The sequence below is a fragment of the Chiloscyllium plagiosum genome, unplaced genomic scaffold, assembly GCF_037043375.1.
Source record: "Chiloscyllium plagiosum isolate Xiang-an unplaced genomic scaffold, Cpla_swu_hap1 HiC_scaffold_9, whole genome shotgun sequence".
Taxonomy (NCBI): Eukaryota; Metazoa; Chordata; class Chondrichthyes; order Orectolobiformes; family Hemiscylliidae; genus Chiloscyllium; species Chiloscyllium plagiosum.
This window is the reverse complement of record NW_028270147.1, coordinates 123,951,925-123,964,517: the sequence shown is the minus strand read 5'-3', so window position 1 is coordinate 123,964,517 and position 12,593 is coordinate 123,951,925. Positions and strand designations below refer to the sequence as shown.

Below are 12,593 nucleotides of genomic sequence, written 5' to 3'. Positions count from 1 at the left end.
AGTCTCTGAGAGGATGCATGTGTGAATGTGGGAGTGTGTGTGTCTGTAAGGGTATGTGTGTGTCTGTGTGCGTGTCTGTGTATATGCGTGTCCGTGTATATGAGTGTGTATAAGAGTGTTTGTGTGTGTGTATAGTGCAATGGGGTCACCTGTTGAGGCCCTCCCTATAGGTACTGAACTTAGCTATCAGCCTCTGCTCAGCCACTTTTCACTGTTGCCTGTCCCGAAGTCCGCCTTGGAGGGTGGTCAGCTGAAGGTCTGTGGTCGAATGTCCTGGACCACTGAAGTGTTCCCTAACTGGGAGGGAACCCTCCTGTCTGTTGATTGTTGTGCTGTGCCCATTAATCCGTTGCCATAGCCTTTGCTCGGTTTCCCCAATGTACCATACCTCAGGGCACCCTTGCCTGCAATTTGTAAGATAGACAACGTTGGCTGAGTCACATGAGTACCTGCCATGTACATGGTGGGAGGTGTCCCCACGTGTAATGGTGGTATCCATGTTCATACTCTGACACGTCTTGCAGCACCTACCATGACAGGGTTGAACCACCACCCTTTTTCCCCCACATCTTTCCATAATCTGTTTACATATTTGTACCTCTATTTCACGCTCGCTGTTGGGAGGCCTGTAGTACAGCCCCAACAAGGTTACCATACCCTTCCTATTTTGGTGCTCTGCCCATATTGCCTCACTGCTCGAGTCCTCCATAGTGCCCTCCTTCAGCACAGCTATGATATCCTCTCTGACCGGTAATGCAACTCCTCAAACCCTTTTTACCTCTCTCTCTCTATCCCACCTGAAGCATCTGTATCCTGGGATATTTAGTTACTGGTCTTGCCCTTCCCCCAACCAAGTCTCTGTAATAGCAATATCATCATACTCCCAGGTACTAATCCAAGCCCTAAATTCCTCTGCCTTACCAACTACACTTCTCACATTAAAACAAATGCACCTCAGACCACCTGTCCCTTTACTTTCATTATCTGCTCCCTGCCTACTCTTCCCCTTAGTCACGCTGACTTCATTATCTATTTCCTTATTGGCTTTAGTTACTGCCTCCTTACTGTTCACTAACCTCCTCATTTGGTTCCCATCCCCCTGCCATATTAGTTTAAACCCTCCCCAACAGCGGTAACAAAAGCACCCCCAAGGACATTGGTTCCAGCCTTACTCAGACTGTCTGATTTGTAATAGTCCCACTTCCCCCTGAACCAGTTCCAATGTCCCAAAAATCTGAAACCCTCCCGACTGCACCATCTCTCAAGCCACTCAGTAATCCTGTCTATTCTTTCATTTCTACGCTGACTAGCACAGGATACAGGTAGCAATCCTGAGATTACTATCCCTGAGGTCCTACTTTTTACTTGACTCCGATCTCCCTAAATTCTGCTTTTAGGACCCCATCCCATTTATTACCAAATCATTGGTGCCTGTATGCATCACGACAGCTGGCTGTTCACCGTCCGCCTTCAGAATGTCCTGCAGCCGATCAGAGTCAACCATGACAAGTGTACCTGGGAGGCAACATACCATTGGGAGTCTCGTTTTCAACCACAGAACCACCTATCCACTCCCCTTCCAATTAAATCCCCGATGATTATAGCCCTTACACTCTTTTTCCTGCCCTTCTGTACAGCAGAGCCAGCCATGGTGACATGAACCTGGCTCCTGCTGCCTTCCCCTGGTGAGCCATTTCCCCCAACAGTAGACCTGTTTTGGAAGGACATGACTGCATGGGACACCTGCACTGCTTTTCTGCTCTTTCTCTCCCATTTGGTCACCCATTCCCTTTCTCCCTCAGCAATCCTAATCTGCGGTGTGACCAATTCACTGAACGTGGTATCCACGACCTCCTCAGTATCATGGATGCTCCAAAGTGAGTCCATCCACAGCTCCAGAGCCATCATGTGGTCTAAGAGGAGCTACAGCACTTCCTGCACGTGAAGGAGTCAGGGACATCAGCCGTGTCCTTGAGTTCCCACATTGAAGAAGAGGAGCATAACACAGGTCTGGGATCTCCTACCATTTTTACTCTTACGCTTAACTTAGTTCAACTAGTCCTGCTATTTATTGAGTCCCTTGTCTTGCTCCTTTTTCCAAAGTGCATCACCTCACATCTATCAGGGTTAAATTCCATCTGCCTCTGATCTGTCTGTCTGACCAATCCGGTTACATCCTCCTGCAACCTCCTTCTTTCACCGAGCCAATCTTCATGTTATCTTCAAACTTACTTATCATTCCCCGTCACATTATCATCTACATTGTCTCTATATATCACAACTGAAAAGAGACCCAGCAGTGATCCCTGTGGTAACCCACTGCACACTGGACTACAGTTACACAAACAGCTTTCTGCCTCATCCCCTGTTTCCTGTCACTGAACCAATTTGGAATTGAATACTCCAGGTGTGATCTCACTAAGGCTCTGTACAATTGCAGCAAGACATTCCTGCTCCTGTACTCGAATCCTCTCACTCTGAAGGCCAACATCCCATTTACCTTCTTCACTGTCTGCTGCTCCTGCACACTGACTTTCAGCGACCTATGTACAGGGACACCCAGGTCTCATTGCACCTCCCCGTTCCAAATCTATCACCATTCAGATAATAATCTGCCTTCCCGTTTTTACTATTAAACTGGGTACCCTCACATTATATTTCATCTGCAATTCTCTCAACTTCTCCGAATCACACTGAGGTATCTCTGCCTTCTCCTCACAGCTCACCCTTCCACCCAGATTTGTGCCATTTACACACTTGGAGATATCATTTTAAGTTCCTTCTTATAAATTATTCAGATGTATATTTGTGAATAGCTGGGATCCAGGCCTATGATACCCCATTAGTAACTACCTGTCATTCTGAAAAAGGCCTATTTATTTAGTCTCTTTGTTTCCTGTCTGGTGGCCAGTTCTCTCTGCATGTCTATATGCTACTCCCACTCACATGAGCCTTCATTTTACAGATTAACATCTTACCTTGGACCTATCAAGAGCCTTCCGAATGTCCAAACAAACCACATCCATTGGCTCTCCCTTCTCAAATCTACTCGCTACATCCTCAAAAATTCCAGTCGAGTTGTTAATCATGATTTCCCTTTCAAAATGCCATGCTGACTCTGTCCAATTCTGTCACTGTTTTCTCAGAGCTAAGCAATAAAATATTTTGTAATGAACTTTCTCCACTGCTGATGTCTGTTTAATTGGTCAAAAATTCTCTATTTTCTCTCTCTCTCTCTCTCTCCCGCTTTTTCAATTGATGTGTGACTTTAGCTGCCCTCCACTCTGCAGGACTATTCCACAAACAGATAACCAACAATGTTTCCAATACTTTACAACCATGTCCTGAAGTACTCTGGAAAATAGATTATTTGTCCCTGCTGATTTAACAAACTTTATTTTTTCCAGAACCATTTCCCTCCAAAAACTGATTTCCTTCAATACCTTGCTCTGGAAAAGCCTTGGGGTCACCAACCTTTTTGAGATATATTTGAGAATTCATTTGTGCAGAAAGGTTCAGAATAAGTTTATAATTGGTCTTCATCTTTATTTAAAATAGAACATGATAACACTTGTATGGAACTTTTTTTTTAGATTAGATTCTCTATAGTGTGGAAACAGGCCCTTCGGCCCAACACGCCCACACCAACCCTCTGAAGAGTAACCCACCCAGACCCATTTCCCTCTGACTGATGCACTTAACACTATGGACAATTTAGCATGGTCAATTCACATGACCTGCACATCTTTGGACCGTGGGAGGAAACCCGCACAGACATGGGAGAATGTGCAAACTCCACACAGACAGTCGCTCATGGCTGGAATCGAACTTGGGACCTGGTTTCTGGAAGGTAAGGGCTGTGTGAAGGGTTTCAAACATGACTAATGATTGCAGCTCCTTGTTCAGTTTGCTCCTCCCTCACCACTGATCAAGCCACGTAACCTCCTGTCACACTGAGTGACATTGCAATCAATATCATAGTGTCAGTGCCAGCAAACAATAGCGTCACAGTCTGACCCACTGGGTCAGGCATCACTGTCTGACGTCAAAGAATGGAGCCTGAATCCCCTCCCCCCATGCTCATAAACCCTACAGCATTGAAAATATACTGACACCCAGCCCCTTCGATTAGACACTGACCCACAGAGAACTCCTTCAGAAGTTGAAGTCAGCATCGACACTGAGAGAGAAGGAGAGGGAGAGATGGGGTGAGGCAAAGACAAAGAGAAGGAATGGGAAAGAGAGAGAGAGAGAGAGAGACGCAGACAGAGAGAAAGAGAGAGAAAGGGAGAGAGCGATAGAGAGAAAGAGAGAAAGAGCTCCTCCCTTCCTTCTTCCCGGACAATGCTCTGTCTGATTGGAATTCTCATTGTTGCATTTTCCCAATTCTGGAGGAGACTCCGCTCTCAGATCCAGCATTCCAGCATATTCCCAAAACTGTAATCCAGATTTGAGTGCCTGTTCCTCTCAAATATGGATTCCATTGATGACATGGAATATGGATCCCTTGCTGCAGGGAAAGGATCAGCCAGGGCCATATTCTTCAGCCTTGGAGAATAATGACGGGATATTTGGAGTGTGAGTTTGATGATGTAAATGTGAACCATTGCAGCAAAGACATTACAGATGGTTTGTACAGACGGCAAAGCCCAAACCAGGGCATTGTTACAAATGACTCTTTCCCAGTGAAGGGGTTCATCCTGCTGAATATTAGATACAGCTGGGCTTTGGAGAAATATTGGGCAGATGGAGTGTAATGTGGGGGACAAGAATCACAAAGTTAGTACGCAGCTACAGCAAGTGAATCCAGAGGCAGATGGAGTGTTGGTGCTCCTTGTAAAGGGAATGCAATCTAAAAGCAGGGACGTTTTACTGCAGCTGTACAGGGGTTAAGGTTAGGGGCTTGGTGAGAGCACATCTGGAGTATGGTGTCCAGTATCAGGCTCCTTATTGAAGAAAGGACAGGAGCTGCATTGGAAGTAGTTCAGAGATAGTTCCCTTGACTGATTCCTGGTATAGAACGATTGTGTTATGGGCAAAGGTCAAACAGGTTTGGAATCTGATCACTGGAGTTTAGAAGAATGAAAAGTAATCTCATTGAAATGTACAGAATTCTTAAGGGGCTTGACAGGGTAAATGCTGGATGTTTCCCTTCATGGGAGAGTAAGGGCTACACAGAAAACCACTAGGACAGGATCCAGAATATAGGAGGATCAGAAAGCAGTACTGTATCTATTTTAGTGTAAGGAACCTGACTAGTAAGGTGGTTGAACTGAGAGCATTGACCAGTACGTGGGAATATCATATTGTTGTAATTGCTGAGACATGATTGAAGAAAGATAGGACTTGCAGCTCAAGATTCCAGGGTAGAGAAGTCTCAAGTGGGATAGAGGGATTGCAAGAGAGGTGGGTGCATTGCATTATTGATGAAGGAGACCATCACTGCAGGATTGAAGGAGCATTTCTTGGAAGGCTCTTCAAATGAGGCCATCTGGGTAGAGCTAGAAATAAAAAAAAGGACAGTCACTTTGCTGGGATTATACTACAGGCCCCCCAATAGTCAGGTGGAGAGAGAGGAGCAGATATGTCAGCAAATCACAGAGAGATGTGAGGAATAGGGTTATATTAGTGGGGAATTTCAACTTCTCTAACATGAACTGGGATTGCCTTTGTGTGAATGGTGGAATGTTTAAAGTCCATCCAGGAGAGCTTTTGGTGCCAGTACATAGATAGTCCCTCTAAACATGGACAGTGCTGGACCCAATCCTCGGTAATGAAGCCGATCAAATGGTTGGAGAGTCAGTGGGTGAGCATTTTGGAGATAGTCAACATAACTCCATAGGTTTCATCGTTATTATGGAAAGGATTAAGGGTAGTGCAGAAGTTAAATGTCTAAAATGAGGTAAGGCCAATTTCAATGTCGTGAGACAGGATCTGGCAAACATAGACTGGGAGCAGCTACTTGCGGGTCAGTCGATATTCGGAAAGTGCGAATCTTTTTAATGTGAGACAGTGAGAATTTAGGGCCAGCTCAGAAAGAAAGGCAAGGACAGCAACTCCTGGGATCCTGGATGTCAAGGGACATGGATAGTTTGAGAAAGAAAAAGAAGGAAGCAAATGTCAGGGACAGAGCATCAACAAGAAGGGAGGCCTCCCTTCAGGAGGAGAGAAAGTGTGGGGAGGTGCTTAAACAAAAAGGAGGGCAAACGGGGCCATAAAATATCTTTGGCAACCTGATCCCCTCATCCCAGAATACTTTAAAAAGTGGCAGAAGAATGAATAGATGCACTCGTGGTCATCTTTCAAATTTCTAGGCTCTGGAGCAGTTCCTATGGATTGGAGGGTGGCTAACATAACCCCACTATTTAAGAAGGAAGGCAGAGAGAACACAGTGGTTTTTGTAGACCGGTTAGCTTGACATCAGTAGTGGAGGAAATACTGGAGTCCATTATAAAAGATGTGCAGCAAATTTTGTTGTTATCTGCACCTTATGAACCGGCACTTTTGAGAAACCAGCGAAAGTTATATCCCTCAAATGCCACAAAGATTAATATATCATTCTTTACAATTATTATAGTTGAAAAAAAACAAGTTTCATAGTTATTATGGAATGAGATAAGGGCAGTGCAGAAATTAAGTGTCTACATTGTCAGGAACAAGAAAGAAAGAGTCATTAAGCTGAACAAGAAAGTTTGCAATTAAAGATGCCCAATTTAAGTACTTAAGTCATACACACACTGAGAGCAAAAGGATTTGCCTGGATTCTGGAAAGGTAGGAGTGGTAGCAGTGATGTGGTGACTGACAGATATGAAAACAGTGCAAGGATTTGTTGGATTCATCAAATACAAAGTACCAATTTCTAACTAGAGTGATAATCACAATGCTAGCCAACTATTCCCATCCCAACTGCTGGTATTATTGGACAACACAGATCTCAGACTGAAACAAACACAAAAACTGCTGAAGAAATGCAGTTGGTCTGCAGCATCTGTGGAGCATAAGCACAAATGCTGATGATTCAGATTTAGTAATAAGACCTCCTAACACAAAAGAAATGAAGATAAAACATTCTGACAGAACGCATGTGGGGTGGCACTGTGGCTCAGTGGTTAGCACTGCTGCGTCACAGCACCAGAGTCCCAGGTTCCATTCCAGCCTCAGGCGACTGTCTGTGTGGAGTTTGCACACTCTCCCTGTGTCTGCGTAGGTTTCCTCCCACAGTCCAAAGATGTGCAGGTTAAGTCAATTGGCCATGCTAAATTGCCCATAGTGCTAGGTGCATTAGTTAGAGGGAAATGGGTCTGGGTGGGTTACTCTTTGGAGGGTTGGTGGGGACTGGTTGGGCCAAAGGGCCTGTTTCCACACTGCAGGGAATCCAATCTAATCTAAAGCACAAATTCAAATGATTTCAAAACACACTGCAAAATAATGTCATTGTTTTATAGTGCTCAAATAACAGGGAGAAGGTGTTCATTTCTCCATCGCATCTTTAGGTTTAACTTAACTGTATTTTTCATTTCATTGTCTTAAAGTTTGATTGCCTTTTCCTTGATTAATACTTCACTGGCCACAGGTGAAGTGCCAGACTTGAGGATTATCAACGTGGTTCCTTTGTTCAAGAGGACAGCAGGGATAGGCCAGGCAATTACAGGCCAGTTAGTCTGATGTCAGTGTGAGGGAAATTATCCTGAAGTACAGGATTAACCAATACTTGGAGAGGTAGGGATGCCAGTATTGATTTGTTTGACCAAGGCCCCACATGGAAGGCAGTCCAAATGGTAAGAGCCCATGGGATCCGAGGCAAGTTGGCACATTGTATCCAAAAGGGGCTTCCAAATATGAGGCAAGGAGTGATGGTGGAGGGTTGTCTTTGTGATTGGAAGCCTGTAACCAGTGGTGTATGACAGGGATTGGGGCTGCGATACTTTCTGTTTGTAATGAATTAACTGCGATTGTTTGATTAGAAAGTTTTCAGATGCCACATAAATTGGTGGTGTTGATATTAATTTGATTTTTATTTAATTGTCATGTGGACTCAAGTATAAAAGTATGGGAGGACAGTGAAATGTATGTAATGTCGCCTTGCACAGTGCCATCTTAGGGACAAGGATAGAGGTACAGAATCTAAAGAAAAGGTAGAAAGAAAGAATGAAGTTAAAGGTTACATGTTACAGACCCTTTCAGTTTTTAAGAAGAATATAAAGAAATAAATCTGGAAATTCAATCATTAGTCTTTCTTAAGCATTTAGCTGCCATGGGATCATACTTTGAGTCATCAAAATGTGACAAGAAGTCCATGCTGAGGCCAGGCCGGGCTGAGACACCACCATATACAGCAAGAGACCACCCTGTAGGCCAAGAGATAAACACGCTGAGCCACTGACAGATCACCACGCTAGGCCAAGAATCCAGCATGCTGGGCCGAGAGGCGACCACATCGAACTGAGAGGCCACCATGTTAGCCGAGAGGCCACCACATGGAACTGAAAGGGCAATACATCGAACCGAGAAGCCACCATGTTGAACCAAGAGTCTCCCTGCCAGGCCAGGACACTGCCATACCAAGCCCACTGGGGCTGCACTGGGTCAGAGGCCAGGTGTCTGAGACTGGGAGTCCATGGCCGGGAAAGTAAATAAGCAAGAAGGACAAAAGACAAACACAAAAGAAAAGGCAAAAAAGGTGGAATAGAAAGAAGAAAATGAAACAGACGGAGCAGTTGAACTCAGTCTGAAGCGTCCTAGTCAGCTGCCATCTTGAATTACCAGGTCTCAGACTACAGTCTGATACAGATCAACTGGTAAATTGGGAAGAGCAATGGCAGATTAAATTTAATCCTGATAAGTGTGAGGTGATCTAATTTGGGAGGTCTAATAAGGGAAGGTTATACACAATGAAAGGCATGTACCTTGGGTGTCCTTGTGTATTAATCACAGAGGGTTGATCTGCAGGTACAACAAGCAATTAGGAAAGCAAATAGAATTTTGCCCTTCATTGCAAAAGGGATTGAGTTTAAAAAGCAGGAAGGCTATATTGCAGCTGTACAGGGTGCTGGTGAGGCCACACCTGGAATACTGTGTGCAGTTTTGGTCTCCTTACTTGAGAAAGGATGTACTGGCACACAAAGGGGTGCAGAGCAGGTTCATTAGGTTAATTCAGGAGTTGAGAGGGTTGGCCTGTAAGAGAAAACTGAGTAGACTGGGATATATTCATTTGAACTTAAAAGAATGAGAGGGGATCTTGGAGAAACATATAAAATTATGAAGAGAATAGATAAGACAGAAGTAGCGAGGATGTTTCCACTGGCAGGTGAAACTAAAACAAAAGGGCATAGCCTCAAAATTAAGGGGAGCAGATTTAGGACCGAATTGAGAAGGAACTTCTTCACCCAGAGGGTCGCAAACCTTTGGAATTCCTTGCCCTACAAAGAAATTGACACTGCTTCAGGATAAGTTTTAAAGCCAGGACAGTTTTTTTTTAACAATAAAGGAATTGAAAGATATAGTGAGAGCGTGGGTAAGGGGAGCTGAGTCCATGAAAAGATGAGCCATGATCTTATTGAATGGCGGAGCCGGCTCGAAGGGACAGACGGCCTACTCCTGCTCCTAGTTCTTATGTTCTTATGTACCTTGGGAGTAGTGAGGAACAAAGGGAACTTGGTGTACAACTCCATCGATCCCGGAAGGTATCAGCACAGCCAGACAGGGTGGTGAAGAAGGCATACGGGATGCTTGCCATCATTAGCCAGGGTGTAGAATATAGGAGCAAGGAAGTCTTGTTACTTTACAGAGCATTGGTTAGGCCATATCTGGAATACTGTGTACAGTTCTGGTCATGACACTGTCGGAAGGACATGATTGGACTGGAGAGGGCGTCAAGGAGATTCACCAGGATGTTCCCTGGGGTGGAAAGTGTTAGTTATGAGGAGAGACTGGATAGACTGGGTTTGTTTTCTCTGGAGCAGAGGAAGCATGCAGGGAGTCTGATTGAGGTATACAACAATATGACTGGCGTAGACAAAGTCGTTCATGAGAATCTTTTCCCCATGGCAGACATGTCTATGACCAGAGGGAATAAGCTGAACATGACGACAAAGTGGTTTAGAGTGGATTTGGGGATTTTTTTTCACCAGAGGGTGGAAGAAATATGAAATGTGCTGCCTGAGAAGGTGGTAGAGGCAGCTCCTCTCACAACATTTAAGACACATTCAGACGAGCACATAAAATGCCAAGGCATGGAAGGCTATAGACCAAGTGCACGTAAATGGAGGGGGATTAGTGCAGTTTCATGTAAAGTGATCAGCATCAACATGGTGGGCAGAAGAGCCTGTTTGTTTGCTGTATGACACTATGACAATGAAGAGAAGGATGTAGAAACATTATTCATGTCTTTTGTCAAGACAGCAATACAAGCAAGGTGGGAGCTTGACCATGCAAAAACGAACTTGGGAATCACAAGAGGTTTCTGATTCCTGTCAGAGGACTGTTCTCGGGATCATGAGGAGGTGAAAATGGCTATTCTAAGCACAGATGAGTTGGTCTTGGAAACGTACAGCAAATGTTTCACCTTCCACTGAGTTTGAGAGAGTTCAACTAAATAATGTTGGCAGGTGAACAAGAGCATTAAAGGCTGAAACTATTTAAAATGCTCTCAGAGAAATTATACTTTGACAAGAATTTAAAACTTCATTCCCTTCTAGAATCAGAATTGGAAGACCAAAGAGTAACAACAGTAAGACAAGCAGCTAGAATGGCTAATGATTATAGACTTCGCTAAAGCCAAAACCCTGCAGATGCTGGAATCCAAAGTAGACAAACAGGAGGCTGGAAGAGCACAACAAGCCAAGCAGCATCAGGAGGTGGAGAAGTCACCGGATGGGAAACTGATCTAGAAACCTTTTTCCTTTAAGACCAAGAAATGGGAGAAAAATAAAAAATTGGGAGAGTGTGAGGAAGGCAGGGAGCCAGGGAAGAGAATGGACAGGAGAGAACAGCCCGAGAACTCCTCCTCAGATTAAGAAGGAAATTGCTGAGGGTGGAAGAGATGGTCAGAAGCTGAAATGTTTCTCTTGGAATAAGGTGGGCCATGTGCGTATGGAATGTTGAAAGTTGTGAGGTAGACCCATGGGATTTATAGGAGTTAGTAAAAATGAGTCAGAGAAGGGAACACAAACAGATAATCCCACGGAGCAGGTTGTAGCTGTAATAATAACATAAAGGCTGGAGGTGAATTCTGTCATTAGTAAAGGAAGTTAAAAGGAAGATGAGAGGTAGATAGGAGTTTTATTAAAAAGACTGGTGACTCCCTTTTCTTCAGCTAAACTCAGAACCAAAATGAGAGATACAGGGGCAACACAATCACTTTTACTGGAGAAAGAATTGATTTTCCCTCCAGAGAGCTTGATGGGAGCTAAGGTATTAATCAATGGGATTGGTGGGGAATATATTCCACTTTCATTGTATAAAGTGCAACTGGAATGTGATTTGTTATCAGGAGAAGTAATTGTCAGAGTGGGGAAAACATTCCCTGTTGAGGGAGTTGATTTCCTTCTGGGGAATGATTTGTCAGGACTAAAGGCAGTAACTTCCCTGATAATTACAGAATGTCCAAAGGAGGTCCAAGAAACAGAACAATGACAGGAACAGGTTCCTGGTCTCTCTCCTTCGTGTGAGGTAACCAGGGCAATGGTTAAACAAAATCCATCAATAAGTCAGTTAATACTGAAATCAAGGCTGAAGGAATTGCAGAGTGCTATCATCTTCAGAATGGAATGCTGATGAGGAATTGGAGACCGCCTCATAGACCAACAGATGAAGAATGGTTGGTTAGACCTCGGCTAGTGGTCCCACCCAGCTATCATAGTGCAAGGAGTACATGAGACTCCCATTTCAGGTCACATGGGGATTTGGAAAACACAGGCATCCAGAAACAGGTATTTTATTGAGCCACAATTGGATAAAGATGTGGTGCAGTTTTATAAAATGTGTCCTACTTGTCAAGTTGTAGGTAAACCTCAACACAAAACCAGCATCTTTAATTCCTCTCCCAGGTTTTGAGGAACCATCCTGACATGTACAGGTTTGTCAAGTAGTGAGTATAATCAAGGAGGGGATGAGAAAATGCTTAAGATCGAAAAAGAACTGGACAATTCCCAAAGTGAACTTCCTGTTATTAGGTGAACAAATTCAGAGATATTAGAGAATTCCGACACTGTATTTTCGAATTTGGAGAAAGATCTACAGCTAGATTTAGTGATATTGCTCAGAAAATACAAAGACGTTTGTATGAGGAGTCATTGAGGACTTTGGTTCTGTACTTGATGGAGTTTAGAAGGATGAGAGGGAATGCCATTGAAACATACAGGATACAGAGAGGCCTGGATCGAGTGGACATGGAGAAGATGTTTCCAATAATAGGAGAGTTGAAGACCCGAGGGCACAGCCTCAGAGTGAAGAGACGACCTTTCGAACTGAGTTGAGGAGGAATTTCTTCAGCCAGAGTGTTGTTAACCTGTGGAACTGATTGCTGCAGTGGGCCTTGGAGGTCAGGTCATTGAGTGAATTAAGATAGAGATAGATTGGCTCTTTGATTGGT

General features: G+C 44.1%; 1 long non-coding RNA gene and 1 gene segment (V, D, J or C); one reads left to right on the top strand and one right to left on the bottom strand.

The window, feature by feature from the left end:
• The window catches only part of LOC148149306 (uncharacterized), a 191,683-nt gene that overhangs the window by 13,842 nt on the left and 165,248 nt on the right, over positions 1-12,593 (top strand). The window contains exon 3 of one of the 2 annotated variants that reach the window (XR_015758261.1): positions 3,594-3,980. The exons of the other annotated variant lie outside the window; for it this stretch is intronic. This is a non-coding gene — a long non-coding RNA (uncharacterized LOC148149306). Of the gene's footprint in view, positions 1-3,593; positions 3,981-12,593 lie in introns of those variants that run through there. 2 annotated transcript variants of the gene reach the window in all.
• The window catches only part of LOC122554662 (Ig kappa chain V-V region MOPC 149-like), a 226,982-nt gene that overhangs the window by 197,764 nt on the left and 16,625 nt on the right, over positions 1-12,593 (bottom strand).